Source organism: Prionailurus bengalensis, chromosome A2 (assembly GCF_016509475.1).
Source record: "Prionailurus bengalensis isolate Pbe53 chromosome A2, Fcat_Pben_1.1_paternal_pri, whole genome shotgun sequence".
NCBI classification, from domain to species: Eukaryota; Metazoa; Chordata; class Mammalia; order Carnivora; family Felidae; genus Prionailurus; species Prionailurus bengalensis.
Genome location: NC_057348.1, coordinates 163,895,396 through 163,901,196, shown reverse-complemented (window position 1 = coordinate 163,901,196; position 5,801 = coordinate 163,895,396). Strand labels below are relative to the sequence as shown.

General features: G+C 46.3%; 1 long non-coding RNA gene across 1 annotated transcript; it reads left to right on the top strand.

Annotated features, from left to right (window-relative positions):
• Positions 1–2,535: 2,535 nt before the first annotated feature.
• Positions 2,536–5,398, top strand: LOC122488558. Its single transcript, XR_006298646.1, has 2 exons — positions 2,536–2,854; positions 4,912–5,398. It is a non-coding gene; the product is annotated as an uncharacterized LOC122488558 (long non-coding RNA).
• Positions 5,399–5,801: the final 403 nt, after the last annotated feature.

Here is a 5,801-nt window from a genome sequence, read left to right as displayed (position 1 = left end):
AAAGTCCTTCTGGGCCCAACAGGTCCAAGGACTTGGTGGAACCTCCAGGTGGGTGTGCCCAGTGAATACTGGAGATGCAGACTAAGAGTTGTTGAGAAGGTTAAAATTAGAAATGTAGGGGCGCCGGCATGGCTTAGTCGGCTGAACGTCCGACATCGGTTCAGGTCATGATTGGCTCAGGTCATGATCGCGTGGTTTGCAAATTCGAGCCCCACTTTGGACTCGCTGCTGTCAGGGCAAAGCCCGCTTCGGATCCTCTGTCTCCCTCTCTCTGCCTGTCCCCCACTTGTGTGCTCTGTCTCTCAAAAATAAACAAACATAAAAAAGGTTTTAAACAAAGAAATGTAGATTGAAGAATTCACCAGGTAGAGCTGACAATTGAAAATGGCTGCTCTCTGGGGCACCTGGGTGGCTCAGTCGGTTGGGCGTCCGACTTCAGCTCAGATCATGATCTCGTGGTTCGTGAGTTCGAGCCCCACATTGGGCTCTGTGCGCACAGCTCGGAGCCTGGAGCCTGCTTCCGATTCTGTTTCTTTCTCTCTCTGTTCCCCTCCCCTGCTCACACTCTCTCTCCCTTTCAAAAATAAATAAACATTGAAAAAAAAAGAGAGAGAGAAAGAAAGAAAATGGCTGCTCTGAATAGTGTTTGAAAGTAGGTTGGGTATTTGGCAAACAGTACGTAATTTACAAAATTATTAGGGAACACAGACAAAGATGGGCCAATGCTAGAACCTGCACAGGATCCACAAGTAGGGACTCAAGAAAGTAGGCCATTTATTGTTTAATACTCGAAAGTCCTTCCTCCCTCAATCCTTCGTCCTTCCTTAATTCTCTCTCATTCTGAGAATTTGCATATGCATGTTAGGAAAAATAGAGAATGGGGAGTGGTGAGTTATGCTTTTATATAATTAAATTCCCTAGTTGGGCCTCTTTGGCCCCTATCCTGGGGTTGGCTTTACCAAAACATTACCCCATCCCTCAGGAAAACACTCTTTGCTGTAGGTGCAGAATTGACCCTGGGGATTGCCAGGTACATTGACCAGGAAAGGCTAGGAGAGCTGTAATTAATTAACCTCTCAGAAAAATAGTAAAAAAGAAATCCAACAGGTTGGTAGGTTTGATCCTGCAGATCAGAATTTACTTCTGTTTGGGGAGCACCTGAGTGGCTTAGTCGGTTAAGCATCTGACTCTTGATTTCGGGTCAAGCCATGATCTCATGGTTCATGAGTTTGAGACCTGTGTTGGGCTCTGTGCTGACAGCTCAGAGCCTGCTTGGGATTCTCTCTTCTTCTTTCTTTGCCCCTATCCTCCTCTGAAAAGAAATAAATTAACTTTTTTTTTTTTTTTTTTTTTTTGAGAGTGAGAGAGAGCGTGAGCAGGGGAGGGGCAGAGAGAGAGGGAGACAGAGGACCCAAAGCAGGCTCTGCACTGAGTTCTGCACTTAAAGTGCAGAGCCTGGATGTGGGGCTTGAACTCAAAAACTGTGAGATCATGACTGGAGCTGACGTCAGACGCTTAACCCAGGCACCCCGCAAAATAAATAAACACACTTCAGAATAAAAAAGAACTTACTTCTATTTGAGAAGACCCTGGCCCATAAGTTGTCTGTTGGCTATGCAGTCGGTTCACTAGCCCCTAGTTGAGCTAGCCTCCTCCCTTTGCTCTTTTCTGCTCTTTCCCGTCACTATGCTGCAGGATGTGGCCACACTTGGCCTCCAACTCATGCTGTCGTTACTTTTCCAAAGTGATTTCTTCATGGGCAAACACCTTTATTAATTTTCTGGTGCAGGAGTTTCTGAAGGCAGCAGGTTCTGAAGGGACGGTGCCGTCTTTGGCTAGAGGACAAGGAGGTCTACAAGGAGGCACTTCGCCCTCCAAGGGGGTGAGGAAGCACCTTTTGGCACGTTGAGGTACTAAGAGCCACCTCTGCCTACGTAATGATTGTGAGTGAAGCCGACCATGGATGAAAAGAGACCGTTCAGTTTTGCCAAAGGCTGACCTGGGTGCAGCCACGAAAAGCACCACGAAGGATGACAGGATGGCATCCATTTCTGTCATCCAAAGGGACGTTTGTGCCCTTTCTCTGGGACCCAGGTCACAAAGTCAAGGTTTCAGCGGTGGCCCGTATTGACATAGATTTTTAATCCATCTGGATTAAATTTGTTATGAGATGTATGTCAACTATACTTCAATTAAAAAAAAATTGTTAAAAGGGTAGAGATCGTGTTAATTTTTTTTTTAAGTTTTACTTATTTAAGTAATCTACACCCAACGTGGGGCTTAAACTCATGACCCCACAATCAAGAGTTTCATGCTCTTCTGACTGAGCCAGCCAGGCACCCGTCATGTTAATTGTTTTTATGGTTGGTTGGTTGTTTTTTTTACCATTTATTTATTTTGGGGGGGGGGGCAGGGGAGGGGTGGGGAGAGAGAGAGAGAAAGAGAGAGAGAGTCCCAAGTGGGCTTTGCGCTGACAGTAGAGAACTTAATGCGGGGCTTGAACTCACAAGCCATGAGATCGTGACCTGAGCCAAAGTCAGACGCTTAACCAACTGAGCCACCCAGGTGTCCCTCATGTTAAATGTTTTTAACACACACACACACACTCAGAGGCACAAGGAAGCTTCTGGAGCTGATGGATACCTTGATCGTGGTGATGGTTTCACAGGTACATGCATGTGTCCGAACTCAAATGATATACATTAAATACATACAAAATTTTGTACATCGACTATACCTCTTTAAAGCTTTTTTTTCTTAAATTGTTACAAGATTTTTGAAAACTCTATTATCTTGTTTCAGCATCCCCGACCCCACCTGAGAGAAGAATGTAGGGCAGGCCCTGTGGAAAGTGGTAAGTGATTGGGGTGCTTGGGTGGCTCAGTCGGTTAAGCAACTGACTTCAGCTCAGGTCATGATCGCACGGTTTGTGGGCTCAAGCCCCGCGTCAGGCTCTGTGCTGACAGCTAAGAGCCTGGAGCTCTTCAGATTCTGTGTCTCCCTCTCTCTGTGTCCCTCCCCAGCTTGTTCTCTTTCTCTGTCTCTCAAAAAGAAATAAACGTTAAAAAAACAAAAAAAGAAAGTAGTAAGTGATTAGCCAATGGCACATCTAGGTATAGTGAGATCCAAATTGGAGAACAAACTTGCTAGATCCAAGCTCCGAACCCTTTTCACGATGAAATTGTCATCCACCTTGCTTGTTAACCACCATCATCTACTAACAAGTGGAACCTGTGAGCAGACTTTGAGCAGAATCTCTTTTCTATCCAGTCTGAGCCTGGTTTTTAAAATATCTTTTTAGGGGCGCCTGGGTGGCGCAGTCGGTTAAGCGTCCGACTTCAGCCAGGTCACGATCTCGCGGTCCATGAGTTCGAGCCCCGCGTCGGGCTCTGGGCTGATGGCTCAGAGCCTGGAGCCTGTTTCTGATTCTGTGTCTCCCTCTCTCTCTCTGCCCCTCCCCCGTTCATGCTCTGTCTCTCTCTGTCCCAAAAATAAATAAACGTTGAAAAAAAAAATTTTTTTTATATCTTTTTAATGTTTATTTATTTTTGAGAGAGAGAGAGAGCATGAGAGGGGGAGGGGCAGAGAGAGAGGAAGACAGAGGATCTGAAGCAGGCTCTGCGCTGACAGCAGGGAGCCCGATGTGGAGCTTGAACCCATGAACCATGAGATCACCATCTGAGCCTCAGTCAGACGCTTAACTGACCGAGCCACCCAGGCGGCCCTGGGCCTGTTTTTAATGAGGGAACCAATTCAAATTTCGAATTTGAACCAAATCATGCTGAGATAGCCTGGGCTTCCTGAATGAATAGGGTAATTGCCTAACTTACATTATACATACTTGCTACTGTCCTTGCTTAATAATGCCCTTCATTGTGACCAGAAAAGCAAAACTGTCCTCAGGCCCCTTTGCTCATCAATGGGCATTTACCTGTCCTGCCCACAGCGTGCCAAGCTTCTGCTTTGCCGTGGGGATCTGGTGACTCAGTCGGTTGAGCTTCTGATGCTCCATTTCGGCTCAGGTCATGATCCCAAGGTCGTGGGATCGAATTCCACATCGGGATCCGTGCGGAGTATGGAGCCTGCTTAGGATTCTCTCTCTCCCTCTCTCCTCTCCTCCACTTGCACACACACCCTCTCTCTCCTTCTGTCCCTCTCTTAAATCAATCAATCAATCGATCGATCGATCAGTCCGTCAAAAAGTGCTCTGACAGAGAGGGGCAGCTTACTATAGCCTGGGAGAACTGGGCATCATTTCTTCAGGAAAAAAGGTAATGAGAAGCAATTAAGGTGAAGTCCCCCGAGGATGAAAAGGAGACCGGTGTTTAGACAGGTCACTGGAACCAGTCGGCCTGGGCTGCCATACGATATACTGGGAGTTCAACGCCAGGCCTTTATTCTCTCACAGCTGCGGAGTCTGGGGAGTCCATCCCACGTGCCAACTGATTAGGTTACAGGTGACGGCTTGCTTTCTGGCTTCTTGCTGGGTCCTCCCTCACATGGCAGGGGGAGAGCAGACTCTCTGCGGTCTCTTATAAAGGACATAATTCCATCGGACCAGGGCTCCACCCTGTGACCTCATTCAACTTTAGTTTTGTCCCAAAAGCCCCAGCTCCAGATACAGTCTCATGGGAGGTCACGGCTTCAACCTATGAGTTTGGTGGCGGGGTGGGTGGCTGGCGGTGGGGATGGGGGGGGGGGGTACCTAATTCGGTCCATGGCATCCCTTAAGCTTTCTGTGTCTCAGGGCTTCCCCAAAATACAATCCCCACGAAGCCTAAGTAAAAAGAAGTCCAGCGGGAAAGAAAGTCAAAGTTGACTCAATGTCATTTTTGCATGCTGATTGATTTCCTTTGTGTTTATACTCACCAGTATAGATGCCAAGCAGTTTTTTTTAATTTATTTTTAAAGGTTTGCTTTAGTCCAGCTAAGCAATTTAATATCGAGACGAGGAAGAGATTGTTGCTTGCACATGCAGGTTTTTTCTACGGAGGCGAAATATGATGATATTATTTATTCATCATATGTACCCTCACCTTTTCCAAAAGGGACCGGAGGCTGCCACGAAATGAAATCGAGTTCTCCGACTCAAACTCAGAATTCTCTTACTGCAGAAAAAGGCAAGGCAGGTTGGGATTTGTTTTGTCGTCGTTGTTTGCTGTTGCTCTACTTGTCCTCATTTTTTCTTTCGCCTTGCCAAGGCTACTTCATCTTCCCATATGGACAATGCAAGAAACGTTCGAGCGTGCACACTGTTTCGTTACCATCGGGCAGAGGGACATTGGTTCTTCGCATGAAATTGTTGGCCGGCAATATAAATTTACTTTCCAATAGATCCCCTCAAGCAGGCATGATATCATTCATATATCTTAAATAAAAGAGAGTATCAAAAAGCTCATGGAGGATATTCAACAGGTCTGCTATTCTCTTAACCTCCTTTCCTTCCAATAACCTTTTAGGTAAATTTTCATGACACTGCTGGAAAGTCCTGTCTAGAAATAGACCTTAAGATGGTTTTCTTCATTCATTACAAAATTTAAGGAGAGCCAACTGGCCAAAAGTTTCTGAAAACGTAGCTAACTACACTTTTACTACTTCTACTGTCCCCAAGCCGTTGCCTCTTCCTCTTGAAAGCTGTCTGCCTGTCCAGACACACCACATGTCTCATGAGTACCCCAGCAACTCAATGTCCATCCTTCTGATTCAAGAACAATCACCCACGTGTCACACTCAAAGAACCACCTTCTCCGATCAGCTCCTCACCTTCTGTTACGGGCTACATCCCCCAAATTCCTCTTGAA